Source organism: Coregonus lavaretus, assembly GCF_964263955.1.
Source record: "Coregonus lavaretus genome assembly, chromosome: 38".
Taxonomy (NCBI): domain Eukaryota; kingdom Metazoa; phylum Chordata; class Actinopteri; order Salmoniformes; family Salmonidae; genus Coregonus; species Coregonus lavaretus.
Window position 1 is genome coordinate 8,718,158 of NC_140025.1, and position 18,639 is coordinate 8,736,796.

Consider the following 18,639-nt stretch of genomic DNA (forward strand, 5'->3'; position numbering starts at 1 on the left):
ATGATGGAAGTGATTAGTGTGGTTTGTGAGAACCAGGCCCAATATGGAGTAGAGCTACATGAGGGGTTGAATAAGGCTCAATAGTAAGGTACAGAAAGACCCTGAAGTTTGCTTTTTAAAGTCTGTGTTGTGCTTTTTCATCTGCCATGGCAACGCCTTGCATCACAATGATGATGTCATGAAGGATATTGTTCACGAAATGATAAGAACAGCCAAAATCGATTCATTTGAACTTGGTCGCTTTTCCAGTAGCCAACTTTTTACTAGTAATTCAGATAGGCCTATTGCCTAAACATATCTGGATCAGGATTCTCACTTGATTAATTGTAAGTAGCTGGGAAGAAAACGTGTGCACATTGTAAAGAGATGCATTATTATTTGGTTAGCAACACCCACTTACTACAACGTTGTGTATTTTCCAGAGTTATTGTTAGCTAAGAGGAAGACATGGAGGGTTCAACGCTGACACAGAGGAGGGGTGAGTGTCGGTTGGAGGAAAGGGCGATCTAGACAGACTACGTGATGGAGCTGGGAGCCAGGTTGGCTCTGGTTTTGCAGATCCAGAAGGATCAGGAGAAGAAGATGAAGAGGATTTGGTTCAAGACGAGGAAAATGCCAAGACTGATTGAGGAGGTAACAAGACCAACTTTGACAAAGTCGACAAGAGTTCTGTTTAACAATATTAATTAAAGCAAATATAAGTTATTGTAAGGGCAAAATGTTCCATATGCCATGGAATGTAAGCTAACAATGTTTTGTCCTTATTTCTTTTTGTATTAGGCTACACCATGGCAATGCTTATAACTGTTCTTGTCTAAATGTGTTGTATCGTGTCTGTCTGTTTCAGTGAATTTATGTCCTCAGTTCTTATGGTTGTCTGGTCATAAAAAATAAACAACCGTTCTATCATAGACGCTCATATCAGGATTATGTGGTTGTCTCACCTAGCTACCTTAAGTTGAATGCACTAACTAACTATAAGTCGTTCTGGATAAAAGCGTCTGATAAATGGCTAAAATGTCAAATGTTATGCTGGGTGTGGGGCATGTATTTTTACACTTAGCTGGCCCATTGGCTAGGGGACCAAGGGTTGGGACAGACTGGTGCAGAGCATCTTAGAGGACACTATATATATATATATATATATATGTGATGTATAAGTAAGTAGTGCTGACTCATACAGTATGTATGTATGTACTGAATGTGATCACTTTCATCATGTCTGTTTCTTTTCTCACGCAGAATGTGTGAGATGTGAGCAACTGTCCTCTCACTGAGTTCATGGCTCCCTGTATTGACTCCCTCCCACCACTGGCTTTCACCAATCAGAGGCCTATACCTACCATGTTGCATCCCCCCTCTCCATTTGCCATATGCGCTCAGGATGCACAGCGGTTCATTGTATTTTCATACTTTGTCCCTGAAACCTGCCAGTCTGCTGAATGCCCAGTTGCCACAGAGGCCACTGCAGATGTATCTACAGGTATACGAGAGGACCTATGGACAGATATACATCTTTCCTCAATGCTGCATCGATACCTGCCACACTTCTTTGACGAAGACTCCATGCAGCCACATCAGGCAGTAGAGGGCACCACTGAGGTCTCAGTTGCTCCAGTGGCAATATCTAATGTTGAGGAAGAGGACAGATTCTATCATTACTCCCTCCCACCCCTGGCTCAGCGGTTCATTGGCCATTCATTCAATTTCCTCGAAACCTCTAAGCCTGCTGTTTCAGCCACAGAGTGCCCAGTTGCCACAGAGACCACAGCTACCACAGCCACTGTCAAGGGAGAGAATCGATGGGCAGCTAGAAGTCTTCCTTCAGTGCTGCCTACATGCCTGCCAACAGTCTTTGACGATGACTTCATGCCATCAGAGCAGACAGTAGAGGATACCTATGAGGTCTCAGTTGCTACAGAGACCACTGCAGGCACAGCTACTGTTGATTTTGGAGTGTACAGATCAGCAGCTAAATGCCCTGTCCCAATGCTGCCTCCAAGTCTGCCACTTGTCTTTGAAGTTGACTACAAACTGCCAGGGGAGGCAGTAGAGGACACCACCAAGTGTCCAGTTATCAGTGAAACAAACAATGATGTGTCCACTCACCTCAAAGAGGACATGGCAGCTGATCAAAGCCCTCCTGACCCTGCAGCACTGCCTCCAAGCTCGCCATGTATCCGAGACTCTGACCACAAACTGACAGAGGAGACAAAAGAGGATGCCACCGAGTCCTCCGTTACCACAGCGATCACTGCAGGCACATCCATTGTCCAGGGAGAGAACCTGTTGGGTGATAAAAGCCCGGCTCCAATGCTGCCTTCAAAGTTGCCACACATTCTAGACAATGGCCACAAGCAGCCAGAGGAGGCAGTAGAGGACACCACCAAGAGTCATGTGTCCAGGGAAGCGGCCGTTTCCGTCTCCACTGTCCACACTCTGCCAGGGGAGGCAGTAGAGGACACCAACAAGTGTCCAGTTGCCAGCGAAGCAGCCGTTTCTGTGTCCACTGTCCACACGGAGGAGTGTTTGGCTGATAAAAGTCCTCCTGCACCTGCAACACTGCCTCTAATCCTGACCTGCACCCACAACAATGACCACAAACCGCTATGGAAGACAGTTGAGTGCACTACAAAGTGCTCAGTCGACACAGAGGCAACTGTTGCTATTTACACCTGGGATGATAAAAGTCCTCCAGGTCTGCAATGCATTCACAACAACAATGACCACAAGCAGCCAGAGGAGACAGTTGAGGACACCACATAGTGCTCAGTTAACACAGAGGCAAGTGCAGTTGCATCCACTGTCAAGAGAGAGGAACTGATGAGTGATAAAAGCCCTGTCCTAGCACTTCCTCCAAGCCTGGCATGCATCCATGACAAGGACCACAAGCAGCCAGAGCAGAAAGGGAAGGGCACTAGTGAAGAGGTGGATCGCTGCCCTCATGCTCACCAGCTGGTCCCAGATGCTAATTTAACTCTGGCAACCCCTCTGCTCTGCATGGCCACTAAGACGCCTGTTAGAGTGAGAGCCTCCATATGCAGGTCAGAGGATGAGGAACCCAGGCCCTGGACGCTGAAAAAGGCAAAGGTAGGTGTCCTATTTTACACTTCTACTCTACAGGGTTGGGGGTCTGTTCCATTTCAATTCAAAGCATTGAATTAAGTACTTCCTGAATTGACTGGAATTGAAATTGAATTGACCCCAACCCTGCTAATCTATGCTCATAGTATAAAACATCACCCCTTACTAGGGTTAACATTTGTATTACGTTTGGTGTGGACCCAGGAAGAACATCTATGGCTATTACAAAATCAGTTTGGGATACAAATAAACAAGTTACCTCAATTACTGTCCTCTAAATTGTGTGCCCCATGAGGCCATCAATGTATGTTGATCACTCAAATGTGTATTGAATGTGCCACATTGGAACAATATTACATCTAGAGTCAATGTCTTCCTGTTAGGATTATTGGACAGGCATTGACATTGAGAGTGAAGAGAGGAGCGTCAAGGAGGAGGTGAGATCGAGGGAGGGTTTGAAGAGTGAGGCGGACCGTGCCCATTCCAAGAGCTCCAATGGGACGGTTTCATCAGAGAGAGCAGAGACCATCCTGGGAAGAGTGGGCTTTCTGGCCATGAACCTCAAGCAGAAAGTCACATTTTTAAAGATGGAGGAAAAAGAGAAAAATAAGGAACTGAATAAGAAGTTGAAAGATGACGAGAAAGAGAGAAAGGTCTCTTGCCTCGAGGTTGTCGGGAGAGGTTGTGTTTTCTCTAGCAGGAGATAAGCTGGCTTCTTATATGTTGTTGAGTAAAGCTTAAACCATGTATTTAGATTGTATGTAGGTATTGTAGTCAGGTATTATAGGTAGTTTACTTAGGTAGTTATTGTAGGTTATTGTAGGTAATTATTGTAGGTAAGTATTCTATTCGGTGGACCCCGGCGAAGCACGAGTGCTAGCTAACCCACCACTTGGACCAACAAAGCTAGCTAGCTAGTGGGTAGCTACTGGTAACTTTTAGCAACTGTGGTTAGTTGTTTCCAATGTTATTTCACGCTTAAGAGTACCTGTAATTGAGCCAGCTAGCTACCGACCATTCAGCTGTTCTTCTAACCTCATTATCCGAGGCATTAACGTTAGATGGTTGGTGGCTGCTGTACTTAATTACAGCTACTGATTGCAGCCTGCCACCCAGTTAGCTGGCAAAATATGATTAGACAAATAATAATATTTATTTGAATGATACAGTATGTTACTAAATTGAAATTAAAATGAAATGTTTTTGTAATTATAACATTTTACGAAATGTAAAAAGAAAAGTTAAAAAAATAATAATAATAACAAAAGCAAGGTAAAAAGAAAAGGAAACCGATCCAGATTCCTATTACCAGTGTAAAAACAAAGGGGGGAGGTGTCAATGTAAATAGTCCGGGTGGCCATTTGATTAATTGTTCAGCAGTCTTATGAATTGGGGATAGAAGCTGTTAAGGAGCCTTTTGGACCTAGACTTGGCACTCTGGTACCGCTTGCTGTGCGGTAGCAGAGAGAACAGTCTATGACTTGGGTGACTGGAGTCTTTGTCAATGTTTTGGGCCTCCCTCTTACACCTCCAAGTATATAGGTCCTGGATGGCAGGAAGCTTGGCTCCAGTGATGTACTGGGCCGTACGCACTACCCTTTGTAGCGCCTTACGGTCGGATGCCGAGCAGTTGCCATACCAGGCGGTGATGCAACTGGTCAGGAAGCTCTCGATGGTGCAGCTGTAGAACTTTTTGAGGATCTTGGGACCAATGCCAAATCTTTTCAGTCTCCTGAGGTGGAAAAGGCGTTGTCGTGCCCTCTTCACGACTGTCTTGGTGTGTTTGAACCATGATAGTTTGTTGGTGATGTGGACACCAAGGAACTTGAAACTCTCGACCTGCTCCACTACAGCCCCGTCGATGTGAATGGGGCGTGTTCCCAGTCCCTGTCCCTGAAAATCCTCCCCGGAGCATGATGCTGCCACCACCATGCTTCACCGTAGGGATGGTGCCAGGTTTCCTCCAAACGTGATCTCATCCCAGGTAAGAGGGGGAGTGGCAGCAGCAGCAGGTTCTCCCCATGTGAGCTGAGTCCAGTGGACCAGTCCTGTATCCCCCCACCCAGACAGCGACAGTGGTCTAAACCATGGCTAGCTATCCACAATCTGGCTCGACTAAACAAGGTTTACCAAGAGGGAAGGAGGGAGAGGAAGGTAGAGGAAGAGAAAGAGGGAGGAGAGGAAGGAGGAAAGGGAGAAAATGACTGTAAGAAGGACTGTAAGACTGTAAGAAGGAAAGGAGGGAGAAGGCCGAGCAAGAGGAAGAGGAAGAGGTGGAAGATAACAAGGAGAGTTGATCTGTCCATCACTACCATAAGGAGATCTCTTCTGGGGCCTCTTGTTCTCTCCTCTTTCCCACAGAGGAGCACCTTTCGCAGGCAGCCCAGAGCAGACTCTCCGCTGAGAGAAGGCTAGCCCCTGGAGGTTTCACCTTGGATTTATACAGAGAACCCCCCAGTACTCAAACTGCTTTACATTGTAGAGGGTGATCTAATCTCATTGGAGGCGACCCAATGACCCAGAAATGCTCCATGGACAGACTTCCTCCCTGCTCCCCGTCTCGCTGGCAGGGGGCTCGTAGGAACACCCTCCCTTCCTTGACTCCAGCAACACCCCTTCTTCACCTGCCCCCCTTATCATGTTATGAGTCTCACCTACAGGTCCCGCCCCCTGGCCTACCTGTTGCAGGTGTAAGTATGGTGTGTCGGACACAGCTGCCCTCCACCTCCTCCCCCTCTTCCCCCTCCTCCCCCTCCTTCCCTCTTTCTCCCACTCCCCCCATCTCTCGCGCTCTCTCCTCCTCCCCCTCTCTTCCCTTTAAAGCAATAGTTTAAACCTACACACTTCCTTAAACCTAAAATAAGTCAAGAAGTAATTTTGTGTGGAAGTCAAACATTTGTTCAGAACGACAAAACCGAGACCTTTACATAGCCCATCTCTCATTGTCTATAGGAGTGATGTACACTGGTCAAATTGCCCAAATGTTAATTTAGACATTCACAAATTTTTACAGATTTTGACTCTCACTAATGTCATGAAATGTTTGGCAAAGTAGTAAAGAAAGTTGTATTATACTTTTCTTGTGTACTAGATCATATGGTTTGGAAAGTGTTTTTTTTCTCAGACATAAATGAACAATTCCAGGTGAAAGCTAAAGGTCGTAGCTTCCTGGGGGGAGGGACACCACTACATTAATAAAATATTTCCCTCTTGCTAGATTGATGACTAAAGCCCTAGTGAAACAGTGCAAAATGGTTGTCAGCTCAACTGGTTAAATACAAGACCTGTTCATTGTGAAATGTATGTGTTCAAGTCTAATAATTTTGCTCTATATATTTTCTACTCTGTATGTAATTTTATCTGTTTAAGCTGTTTGGATTGTTAATTGATATAACACAGGGACCATTGAAAAAGAGACACTGGTCTCAATTGGGATTCCCTGTAAAAATAAAGAGGAATATGATAGAGGGAATATGATAGCGAGTATTATGATGGAGTGGAATATGATGGAGAGAAATATAATAGAGAGAATATGATGGAGGGAATATGATAGAGGAATTTGATGGAGGGGAATATGATAGAGAATGAATGGAGGAATGTGTGACGCTCTTGAGCAACAAAGGTTGTCTGTTTGGTTATATCAACTGGAAAGACACGGATAAGAAAATGTTCAAACATAATTTTAAACAATACTTTTCTATAGTCAGCTGATATTGATTTCTTTATTTAATTATTTATTAAACTTAAATGCTAAACATCAATGACACCTACTCTTCAATTACATTTTTTGGGCCTATATAATTACACATCCAGCTAATTTTATCCCTCTATGAGCATGCGTACCGTAAAGATACCGTAAGGATCACTCGACTGCAACAGCTCTCGTTGATTTAATCGATCAATGGCTCAGATCACTTGACCAAGATAAACTTGTGGATGAGCTGCTTCTTGATTTTAGTGCTGCAGTTGACCTTGTTGATCATATGGCTAATAGCTGAGGCCATTGAAGAGAGATGTTTTCTTGAACCCTCTTTTCTTTTTTGGAACTTTGTTACTGAGGTGACATAGACTATGGAAGACTTGTTTTACTGTAGTAAGGTAGCCTATGTATTTCATTGATGATGATGATGATGATGATGAAAAATATTGGCATTAGTGGTAGGCTGAGATCGAACAAACAACCTAAGTAAGCCTGGCTGCTATTTATGATATCTAAAACATATAGACTTTTAATTAGGCAAAACACATGTCGTTTGAATGGTCAACCATTTTACATGAGTTACAGCATTTTATTTTTATAAAAAATTAGGTTATATGGATTCATTGTATATATTAGGTATGACTGTGCTGCATAGGTACAAAAAATCTAAAATAAATAAACTAAATTGTGCCAGCATTTGATAACACATGAAAGCTGCTGTGGGTAACCATGGCAATGGGGACTCCATTGTGACATCACAAGATTCCGATTCTGGAAGGTTACCTGTTGCACAGACAAACTGAACAGTGCAAAGAGACTGATTCAACTAACCACTGACAAATTATTAATGTCCTATTTCATTAGTGAGAGAACACACTGCTTACTTCAGAGGTAGGTTGTAATATAACTTATTGTGAATGTGTTTCAGTAGTATAACTTATTTTCAAATTACTTGTGAATGAATGTGACATTTTAAGTAGACCTAACATGACTAGTGAAACTGTTGAAGAGAGATAGTTTGCTTGAGTCCTCTTTTTGTGAGAAAATGCTTCATCCTGACACCTGAGATGTCATGTTACAATTGTAGTGAGCCAGCCTAATGGCTAATGCATTCTATTGATGACAGAAAAAAAACCTCTCTCTGTGTTAATCACCAACATATGTTGTAATCAATTATCTCAATAAATATGTACCAAAAGAGTAGGTTGTGTAAAAAAACAAGTACGCCTACCTAATTTGTAGCTGATTCATTTCTAATAAGAATAATATGTTCTTAATTGAATGGACATCCATTTCAAATGGTTGAATTGATAGACCTCTTTAAATTGAGGTGCACTCAAGGACACTCAAAGAGAAGACTGGCATTTTTACCTCCTTGGTTTTTAAAATAGATGAAACTGTACAAGTTAGGTCCTGCATGGATATAGAGTCATTTTCTACCCAAAACACAGTGTTTTCAATACATTTACATTTGACATTTTAGTCATTTAGCAGACGCTCTTATCCAGAGCGACTTACAGTTAGTGAATACATATTTTTTTTATACTGGCCCCCCGTGGGAATCGAACCCACAACCCTGGCGTTGCAAACGCCATGCTCTATCAACTGAGCTACATCCCTGCCGGCCATTCCCTCCCCTACCCTGGACGACGCTGGGCCAATTGTGCGCCGCCCATGAGTCTCCCGGTCGCGGCCGGCTGCGACAGAGCCTGGATTCGAACCAGGATCTAGTGGCACAGTTAGCACTGCGATGCAGTGCCTTGGACCACTGCGCCACTCAGGAGATATATGATGGAAGTGATTAGTGTGGTTTGTGAGAACCAGGCCCAATATGGAGTAGAGCTACATGAGGGGTTGAATAAGGCTCAATAGTAAGGTACAGAAAGACCCTGAAGTTTGCTTTTTAAAGTCTGTGTTGTGCTTTTTCATATGCCATGGCAACGCCTTGCATCACAATGATGATGTCATGAAGGATATTGTTCACGAAATGATAAGAACAGCCAAAATCGATTCATTTGAACTTGGTCGCTTTTCCAGTAGCCAACTTTTTACTAGTAATTCAGATAGGCCTATTGCCTAAACATATCTGGATCAGGATTCTCACTTGATTAATTGTAAGTAGCTGGGAAGAAAACGTGTGCACATTGTAAAGAGATGCATTATTATTTGGTTAGCAACACCCACTTACTACAACGTTGTGTATTTTCCAGAGTTATTGTTAGCTAAGAGGAAGACATGGAGGGTTCAACGCTGACACAGAGGAGGGGTGAGTGTCGGTTGGAGGAAAGGGCGATCTAGACAGACTACGTGATGGAGCTGGGAGCCAGGTTGGCTCTGGTTTTGCAGATCCAGAAGGATCAGGAGAAGAAGATGAAGAGGATTTGGTTCAAGATGAGGAAAATGCCAAGACTGATTGAGGAGGTAACAAGACCAACTTTGACAAAGTCGACAAGAGTTCTGTTTAACAATATTAATTAAAGCAAATATAAGTTATTGTAAGTGCAAAATGTTCCATATGCCATGGAATGTAAGCTAACAATGTTTTGTCCTTATTTCTTTTTTGTTACGGTCCGGCACTGTTGGTTCTGTTCCTGCTGGTTTTCCTTGCCCTTTTTTCCCCTGTGTGTGTTGTTTGTGTCTGTCTCCCCCTGCTGTGCAGCCCAGTCAGAGGATCTAGGTCAGGGGGCGTGGCCATTCTCTCACAAGATCAGTTACATCAAGCTGCAGCTCATTGTCACCAATCAAGCAGCAGTTATCTACCCGGGCTGGACACCTCTCCAGCGCCAGTTCGTTCCTACACTACCTGTGGTAACTTGGCCCGTACAGCACTCTCAGTTTAGTTGTACTCTCTCAGTATTATTGTTGTTCCTGCCACGTTGGTAACCTGTCTCTCCTTCGACCAGATCCCGTCTGTTCCTGCTGCCTGCCTGCCTGCCATTCCCACGCCGCAACCTGCTCCTCTGTTGCCTGATATCCTCGTCATCCAGCTCTCAGGACTACTGGCTCTCTACCCCACTCAGCTCCTACCCCGGCCTGAAGCTACTCCACCCAGAACTGCTTCTCTCTGCCAAAACACGTTGAATAAACTACATCCTAATTCACTCTCTTTGTCCGTGTGTCCGTCTCTGCACCTGAGTCCCCCACCCAACCTAATAGAACGAACTGGCCCCGTTTCTCTCATGCTGTCCGGCAATCACAAAGAAACCATCCAGTTTAAAGTAGTCTCCTCCTCGGCCTCCCCCCTTATCCTCGGTTTCCCCTGGCTTAGCCTTCACAACCCCCATATTGATTGGCAAAACCACAAAATACACAGTTGGAGCACTCACTGCCATTCTGTTTGCCTTGGGTCGGCTATTCCGCCCTCGGTCGGCTCCCCTGATTCCCCTGTCAAAACTCCAGACCTCTCTTCAGTCCCTGAGGAGTACCTGGACCTGGCCGAGGTATTCAGTAAGTCCAAGGCACTTTCATTACCACCTCATAGGCCATACGATTGCGCTATTGAGTTACTTCCTGGAGCCCCTTTGCCGTCCAGTCGGCTTTTCAATCTGTCCCGTCCTGAGAGAGAAGCTATGGAAACCTACATAGGCGACTCCCTAACCTCTGGCATCATTCGTCCCTCATCGTCCGCTGTTGGTGCTGGGTTCTTTTTTGTAGAGAAGAAGGACAAAACATTACGCCCCTGCATTGACTACAGAGGACTAAATAACATCACAGTCAGAAATACATACCCCCTGCCTCTCATCAACTCAGCATTTGACTCCCTTCATGGTGCCACTGTGTTTACCAAACTCGATCTACGGAACGCTTACCACCTCGTTAGGATCAGGCAGGGAGACGAATGGAAGACTGGGTTCAATACCCCTCTCGGACACTTTGAATACCTAGTCATGCCATTCGGTCTCACTAACGCCCCAGCAGTGTTTCAGGCCATGGTTAACGATGTGTTGAGGGATTTTCTACACCGTTTTGTGTTTGTCTATTTGGATGACATTCTTATATTCTCTAAGTCACAGGATGAACACGTCTCCCACGTCCGTCTGGTTCTCCAACGCCTCATGGAAAACAAACTGTATGTGAAAGCAGAAAAATGTGAGTTCCACCGGCAGTCCGTCCCCTTTTTGGGCTTTATTATCGAGCGGGGACAAGTGTCACCAGACCCTGACAAGATCAGAGCGGTTGTGGAGTGGCCCACACCCACGTCTCGGAAGCAGCTACAACGCTTCCTGGGCTTCGCCAACTTCTACCGCCGCTTCATCAGGGGTTTCAGCCGAGTGGTTGCCCCCCTGACCAAGCTCACCTCCCCTAAGGTGCCATTCCTGTGGACGCCTGAGGCCGAGTCAGCCGTGAGTACATTGAAGGAACTGTTCACCACCTCACCTGTTCTTATTCATCCAGACACTAGTTTGCAGTTTATTGTGGAAGTGGACGCCTCTGATTCGGGGGTGGGGGCTGTCCTGTCACAACGTTCCCCCACGGACCAGAAGCTCCATCCTGTGGCTTTTTTCTCCAGGAGATTGACCCCTGCTGAGAAGAACTACGACGTGGGTAACCGGGAGTTGCTTGCTGTCAAGTTGGCGTTGGAGGAATGGAGGCACTGGCTAGACGGAGCAGAGCAACCCTTCATAGTCTGGACAGACCACAAGAACCTGGCTTACATCCAGTCGTCCAAGAGGCTGAACTCCCGTCAGGCCAGATGGGCTCTGTTCTTCAGCAGGTTCAAGTTTATTTTAACATATCGTCCTGGCACACGTAATGTCAAGCCTGATGCTCTCTCTCGCCAGTTTACAGACAATGAAGACTCCAGCAATCCTGAATCTGTTCTGCCCGCTTCCTGTTTGGTGGCGGCTGTTCATTGGGAAATCGAGTCCCTCGTCCGATCGGCACAAGAGTTGGAACCTGGACCGGCCGATGGCCCCCCCGACCTTCTCTATGTTCCCGCAGCCGTGCGGCCGCAAGTGCTCAACTGGATCCACACCTCACGCTTCTCCTGCCACCCTGGTATGAAACGTACACTATCGCTACTGAAGAGGCACTTTTGGTGGCCATCCGCCGAGGCTGACGTCCGGGGGTACGTGGCGGCCTGTTCCATCTGTGCCCAAAATAAGGCTTCCCACAGGGCTCCTTCGGGCCTGCTGCGGCCTCTCCCAGTCCCGAGTCGTCCTTGGTCTCACGTGGGCTTGGACTTCGTCACTGGACTTCCTATGTCTGAGGGTAATGACACCATACTCACCATCGTGGACAGATTCTCTAAATCTGCCCATTTTGTTGCATTACCAAAATTACCATCTGCCAGTGAGACAGCCGACCTCTTTGTCCTACATGTATTCCGTCCCCATGGAATACCTGTGGACATAGTGTCCGATAGAGGTCCACAGTTCATTTCTCGGGTATGGAAGGAGTTTTGTTCGGCTCTGGGTGCCTCTGTCAGTCTCTCATCAGGTTTCCATCCCCAGTCCAATGGCCAAACTGAGAGGACCAATCAGGACCTGGAGGCTGCTCTACGCTGTGTGACATCCCAGAACCTGTCCACCTGGGCCAAACATCTCCCGTGGGTCGAATATGCCCACAATTCCCTCACCTCATCTGCCACCGGCCTCTCACCATTTGAGGCGGCTTTGGGGTACCAACCGCCATTGTTCCCGTCTCAGGAAAGGGAGTTAGCCGTCCCGTCAGTTCAGGATAACCTTCGTCGCTGCCGCAAGGTGTGGGTGGACACCCGTGAGGCCCTTCTACGGACAGCAGAGCGTAATAAGAGGGTGGCGGACAGGCACAGGGTAGTCGCTCCACAGTTCCAGCCTGGTCAGCGAGTCTGGCTCTCCTCCAGCAACATCCCCCTGCGCACTGACTCCCGTAAGCTGTCGCCCCGGTATTTGGGTCCTTTCGAGATCGAATCCATCATCAACCCTTCGGCTGTTCGGTTGAAGCTTCCCCAGGCCATGAGAGTCCATCCTACATTTCACGTGTCCCAGCTGAAGCTGGTCTCCTCCAGCCCTTTGTGTCCGCCTGTGGATCCCCCTCCGCCACCGCGCATTATTGACGACCATCCAGCCTACACGGTGCGGAGACTGCTGGACGTCCGGAGGCGTGGTAGAGGGCTTCAGTACCTGGTGGACTGGGAGGGATACGGTCCCGAGGAGAGGTCCTGGATTCCCCGACGATTTATACTGGATCCGCAGCTAGTGGCTGACTTCCATAGGGACCACCCTGACAAGCCGGGTGGGTCGCCGGGTGGCGCCCGTTGAGGGGGGGGTACTGTTACGGTCCGGCACTGTTGGTTCTGTTCCTGCTGGTTTTCCTTGCCCTTTTTTCCCCTGTGTGTGTTGTTTGTGTCTGTCTCCCCCTGCTGTGCAGCCCAGTCAGAGGATCTAGGTCAGGGGGCGTGGCCATTCTCTCACAAGATCAGTTACATCAAGCTGCAGCTCATTGTCACCAATCAAGCAGCAGTTATCTACCCGGGCTGGACACCTCTCCAGCGCCAGTTCGTTCCTACACTACCTGTGGTAACTTGGCCCGTACAGCACTCTCAGTTTAGTTGTACTCTCTCAGTATTATTGTTGTTCCTGCCACGTTGGTAACCTGTCTCTCCTTCGACCAGATCCCGTCTGTTCCTGCTGCCTGCCTGCCTGCCATTCCCACGCCGCAACCTGCTCCTCTGTTGCCTGATATCCTCGTCATCCAGCTCTCAGGACTACTGGCTCTCTACCCCACTCAGCTCCTACCCCGGCCTGAAGCTACTCCACCCAGAACTGCTTCTCTCTGCCAAAACACGTTGAATAAACTACATCCTAATTCACTCTCTTTGTCCGTGTGTCCGTCTCTGCACCTGAGTCCCCCACCCAACCTAATATTTTTGTATTAGGCTACACCATGGCAATGCTTATAACTGTTCTTGTCTAAATGTGTTGTATCGTGTCTGTCTGTTTCAGTGAATTTATGTCCTCAGTTCTTATGGTTGTCTGGTCATAAAAAATAAACAACCGTTCTATCATAGACGCTCATATCAGGATTATGTGGTTGTCTCACCTAGCTACCTTAAGTTGAATGCACTAACTAACTATAAGTCGTTCTGGATAAAAGCGTCTGATAAATGGCTAAAATGTCAAATGTTATGCTGGGTGTGGGGCATGTATTTTTACACTTAGCTGGCCCATTGGCTAGGGGACCAAGGGTTGGGACAGACTGGTGCAGAGCATCTTAGAGGACACTATATATATATATATATATATATATATATATATATGTGATGTATAAGTAAGTAGTGCTGACTCATACAGTATGTATGTATGTACTGAATGTGATCACTTTCATCATGTCTGTTTCTTTTCTCACGCAGAATGTGTGAGATGTGAGCAACTGTCCTCTCACTGAGTTCATGGCTCCCTGTATTGACTCCCTCCCACCACTGGCTTTCACCAATCAGAGGCCTATACCTACCATGTTGCATCCCCCCTCTCCATTTGCCATATGCGCTCAGGATGCACAGCGGTTCATTGTATTTTCATACTTTGTCCCTGAAACCTGCCAGTCTGCTGAATGCCCAGTTGCCACAGAGGCCACTGCAGATGTATCTACAGGTATACGAGAGGACCTATGGACAGATATACATCTTTCCTCAATGCTGCATCGATACCTGCCACACTTCTTTGACGAAGACTCCATGCAGCCACATCAGGCAGTAGAGGGCACCACTGAGGTCTCAGTTGCTCCAGTGGCAATATCTAATGTTGAGGAAGAGGACAGATTCTATCATTACTCCCTCCCACCCCTGGCTCAGCGGTTCATTGGCCATTCATTCAATTTCCTCGAAACCTCTAAGCCTGCTGTTTCAGCCACAGAGTGCCCAGTTGCCACAGAGACCACAGCTACCACAGCCACTGTCAAGGGAGAGAATCGATGGGCAGCTAGAAGTCTTCCTTCAGTGCTGCCTACATGCCTGCCAACAGTCTTTGACGATGACTTCATGCCATCAGAGCAGACAGTAGAGGATACCTATGAGGTCTCAGTTGCTACAGAGACCACTGCAGGCACAGCTACTGTTGATTTTGGAGTGTACAGATCAGCAGCTAAATGCCCTGTCCCAATGCTGCCTCCAAGTCTGCCACTTGTCTTTGAAGTTGACTACAAACTGCCAGGGGAGGCAGTAGAGGACACCACCAAGTGTCCAGTTATCAGTGAAACAAACAATGATGTGTCCACTCACCTCAAAGAGGACATGGCAGCTGATCAAAGCCCTCCTGACCCTGCAGCACTGCCTCCAAGCTCGCCATGTATCCAAGACTCTGACCACAAACTGACAGAGGAGACAAAAGAGGATGCCACCGAGTCCTCCGTTACCACAGCGATCACTGCAGGCACATCCATTGTCCAGGGAGAGAACCTGTTGGGTGATAAAAGCCCGGCTCCAATGCTGCCTTCAAAGTTGCCACACATTCTAGACAATGGCCACAAGCAGCCAGAGGAGGCAGTAGAGGACACCACCAAGAGTCAAGTGTCCAGGGAAGCGGCCGTTTCCGTCTCCACTGTCCACACTCTGCCAGGGGAGGCAGTAGAGGACACCAACAAGTGTCCAGTTGCCAGCGAAGCAGCCGTTTCTGTGTCCACTGTCCACACGGAGGAGTGTTTGGCTGATAAAAGTCCTCCTGCACCTGCAACACTGCCTCTAATCCTGACCTGCACCCACAACAATGACCACAAACCGCTATGGAAGACAGTTGAGTGCACTACAAAGTGCTCAGTCGACACAGAGGCAACTGTTGCTATTTACACCTGGGATGATAAAAGTCCTCCAGGTCTGCAATGCATTCACAACAACAATGACCACAAGCAGCCAGAGGAGACAGTTGAGGACACCACATAGTGCTCAGTTAACACAGAGGCAAGTGCAGTTGCATCCACTGTCAAGAGAGAGGAACTGATGAGTGATAAAAGCCCTGTCCTAGCACTTCCTCCAAGCCTGGCATGCATCCATGACAAGGACCACAAGCAGCCAGAGCAGAAAGGGAAGGGCACTAGTGAAGAGGTGGATCGCTGCCCTCATGCTCACCAGCTGGTCCCAGATGCTAACTTAACTCTGGCAACCCCTCTGCTCTGCATGGCCACTAAGACGCCTGTTAGAGTGAGAGCCTCCATATGCAGGTCAGAGGATGAGGAACCCAGGCCCTGGACGCTGAAAAAGGCAAAGGTAGGTGTCCTATTTTACACTTCTACTCTACAGGGTTGGGGGTCTGTTCCATTTCAATTCAAAGCATTGAATTAAGTACTTCCTGAATTGACTGGAATTGAAATTGAATTGACCCCAACCCTGCTAATCTATGCTCATAGTATAAAACATCACCCCTTACTAGGGTTAACATTTGTATTACGTTTGGTGTGGACCCAGGAAGAACATCTATGGCTATTACAAAATCGGTTTGGGATACAAATAAACAAGTTACCTCAATTACTGTCCTCTAAATTGTGTGCCCCATGAGGCCATCAATGTATGTTGATCACTCAAATGTGTATTGAATGTGCCACATTGGAACAATATTACATCTAGAGTCAATGTCTTCCTGTTAGGATTATTGGACAGGCATTGACATTGAGAGTGAAGAGAGGAGCGTCAAGGAGGAGGTGAGCCCAAGGGAGGGTTTGAAGAGTGAGGCGGACCGTGCCCATTCCAAGAGCTCCAATGGGACGGTTTCATCAGAGAGAGCAGAGACCATCCTGGGAAGAGTGGGCTTTCTGGCCATGAACCTCAAGCAGAAAGTCACATTTTTAAAGATGGAGGAAAAAGAGAAAAATAAGGAACTGAATAAGAAGTTGAAAGATGACGAGAAAGAGAGAAAGGTCTCTTGCCTCGAGGTTGTCGGGAGAGGTTGTGTTTTCTCTAGCAGGAGATAAGCTGGCTTCTTATATGTTGTTGAGTAAAGCTTAAACCATGTATTTAGATTGTATGTAGGTATTGTAGTCAGGTATTATAGGTAGTTTACTTAGGTAGTTATTGTAGGTTATTGTAGGTAATTATTGTAGGTAAGTATTCTATTTGGTGGACCCCGGTGAAGCACGAGTGCTAGCTAACCCACCACTTGGACCAACAAAGCTAGCTAGCTAGTAACTGCTACTGGTAACTTTTAGCAACTGTGGTTAGTTGTTTCCAATGTTATTTCACGCTTAAGAGTACCTGTAATTGAGCCAGCTAGCTACCGACCATTCAGCTGTTCTTCTAACCTCATTATCCGAGGCATTAACGTTAGATGGTTGGTGGCTGCTGTACTTAATTACAGCTACTGATTGCAGCCTGCCACCCAGTTAGCTGGCAAAATATGATTAGACAAATAATAATATTTATTTGAATGATACAGTATGTTACTAAATTGAAATTAAAATGAAATGTTTTTGTAATTATAACATTTTACGAAATGTAAAAAGAAAAGTTTAAAAAATAATAATAATAACAAAAGCAAGGTAAAAAGAAAAGGAAACCGATCCAGATTCCTATTACCAGTGTAAAAACAAAGGGGGGAGGTGTCAATGTAAATAGTCCGGGTGGCCATTTGATTAATTGTTCAGCAGTCTTATGAATTGGGGATAGAAGCTGTTAAGGAGCCTTTTGGACCTAGACTTGGCACTCTGGTACCGCTTGCTGTGCGGTAGCAGAGAGAACAGTCTATGACTTGGGTGACTGGAGTCTTTGTCAATTTTTTGGGCCTCCCTCTTACACCTCCAAGTATATAGGTCCTGGATGGCAGGAAGCTTGGCTCCAGTGATGTACTGGGCCGTACGCACTACCCTTTGTAGCGCCTTACGGTCGGATGCCGAGCAGTTGCCATACCAGGCGGTGATGCAACTGGTCAGGAAGCTCTCGATGGTGCAGCTGTAGAACTTTTTGAGGATCTTGGGACCAATGCCAAATCTTTTCAGTCTCCTGAGGTGGAAAAGGCGTTGTCGTGCCCTCTTCACGACTGTCTTGGTGTGTTTGAACCATGATAGTTTGTTGGTGATGTGGAACACCAAGGAACTTGAAACTCTCGACCTGCTCCACTACAGCCCCGTCGATGTGAATGGGGCGTGTTCCCAGTCCCTGTCCCTGAAAATCCTCCCCGGAGCATGATGCTGCCACCACCATGCTTCACCGTAGGGATGGTGCCAGGTTTCCTCCAAACGTGATCTCATCCCAGGTAAGAGGGGGAGTGGCAGCAGCAGCAGGTTCTCCCCATGTGAGCTGAGTCCAGTGGACCAGTCCTGTATCCCCCCACCCAGACAGCGACAGTGGTCTAAACCATGGCTAGCTATCCACAATCTGGCTCGACTAAACAAGGTTTACCAAGAGGGAAGGAGGGAGAGGAAGGTAGAGGAAGAGAAAGAGGGAGAAGAGGAAGGAGGAAAGGGAGAAAATGACTGTAAGAAGGACTGTAAGACTGTAAGAAGGAAAGGAGGGAGAAGGCCGAGCAAGAGGAAGAGGAAGAGGTGGAAGATAACAAGGAGAGTTGATCTGTCCATCACTACCATAAGGAGATCTCTTCTGGGGCCTCTTGTTCTCTCCTCTTTCCCACAGAGGAGCACCTTTCGCAGGCAGCCCAGAGCAGACTCTCCGCTGAGAGAAGGCTAGCCCCTGGAGGTTTCACCTTGGATTTATACAGAGAACCCCCCAGTACTCAAACTGCTTTACATTGTAGAGGGTGATCTAATCTCATTGGAGGCGACCCAATGACCCAGAAATGCTCCATGGACAGACTTCCTCCCTGCTCCCCGTCTCGCTGGCAGGGGGCTCGTAGGAACACCCTCCCTTCCTTGACTCCAGCAACACCCCTTCTTCACCTGCCCCCCTTATCATGTTATGAGTCTCACCTACAGGTCCCGCCCCCTGGCCTACC

General features: G+C 46.9%; 2 long non-coding RNA genes across 2 annotated transcripts; both read left to right on the forward strand.

The window, feature by feature from the left end:
* The first annotated feature begins 9,405 nt into the window (after window positions 1–9,405).
* Window positions 9,406–9,885, forward strand: LOC311112287. Its single transcript, XR_014610856.1, has 2 exons — window positions 9,406–9,592; window positions 9,688–9,885. It is a non-coding gene; the product is annotated as an uncharacterized lncRNA (long non-coding RNA).
* A 3,212-nt stretch (window positions 9,886–13,097) lies between these two features.
* LOC311112005 lies at window positions 13,098–13,577 on the forward strand. The gene is made up of 2 exons (XR_014610815.1): window positions 13,098–13,284; window positions 13,380–13,577. It is a non-coding gene; the product is annotated as an uncharacterized lncRNA (long non-coding RNA).
* Window positions 13,578–18,639: the final 5,062 nt, after the last annotated feature.